The sequence below is a fragment of the Nannospalax galili genome, unplaced genomic scaffold (genome assembly GCF_000622305.1).
Source record: "Nannospalax galili isolate Female #2095 unplaced genomic scaffold, S.galili_v1.0 scaffold447, whole genome shotgun sequence".
Lineage (NCBI taxonomy): Eukaryota > Metazoa > Chordata > Mammalia > Rodentia > Spalacidae > Nannospalax > Nannospalax galili.
Genome location: NW_008355650.1, coordinates 6,526 through 7,530, shown reverse-complemented (window position 1 = coordinate 7,530; position 1,005 = coordinate 6,526). Strand labels below are relative to the sequence as shown.

General features: G+C 37.0%; 1 pseudogene; it reads right to left on the bottom strand.

The window, feature by feature from the left end:
• Nucleotides 1-672: 672 nt before the first annotated feature.
• Nucleotides 673-1,005, bottom strand: part of LOC108491764 — a 1,199-nt pseudogene continuing 866 nt past the window's right edge.

Genomic DNA, 1,005 nt, shown 5'->3' with positions numbered 1-1,005 from the left:
ATATAATACATTTTTTTAAATTTGTTGATTTTTTTTTGGTGTGTGTATATCACACAGAACATTCCAAACCATCTCATTCAACTATATACCCACTTCCCAGATGACAGATTATTTTTTTTAATTGTAGACATATATAATTGCGAATTTACATTCTAAAATACAGCTATATATTTTATTTTGAAAATTATATCAGTTTAGTTATTACAGTACTTTCTTTTTTTCCTTTAGGATTATTTTATTAAATCATAAATGTATAACAGCTTCTTAATGCTACACACCGCACTTAAATTTTTTAAAGGAAAAACATTATGTCTTATTTTATACCATGATCCTGGCTAATAGCTTCTCAAAACTTCTGAGAAAAATCTTAAAAAAGGTTTCACATGTCACCTGGAACTTACAAATTTAACATTATCAAAGAAGGAATGAGTCTAGTACAAAGACCACTACAAAGAAACAACAATTGAAAAGCTAAGAAACTGTCTCAAAGGCATTTTTTTACAATCCTTCCTCCACAGTGAGGTGATGTATTAAATAATCCAGTCCATTCACAGAACGGCTCTCTGCATCTGCTCTGGTGTCTTCTGCCGTATCACTGCGTATTTATGCATGACTGAGATAAGAGCTTCCTCACATTGTTATTTCAATAACCTGAAGCTGTTCTGTTACCTCTGGGCTCTCATCCTCTCCCATTTATACAGTGAAGCCCATGGTAAGTAGGAAGACGATCAGTATCGGCTCCTTCCACCATAACCCCCACTTCCTCCACTGCCTCCAGGACCATAGTTCCCTCCACCATATGGTTCCCCCATGTTCCTGCTATCGCCAAAGTTTCCACTCTTCATTGGACTCTAGTTAGAAGGTTGTTGGTTATAATTTCCAAAATCATTGTAATTTCCACTTCCATAATTTCCTCCTCCATTGTTGTCATAACCACCTCCGTAGCCCCCACCCTGGTTGCCATATCCAGGTCCTCCTCCTCCTCCTCCTCCTCCTCCTCCTCCT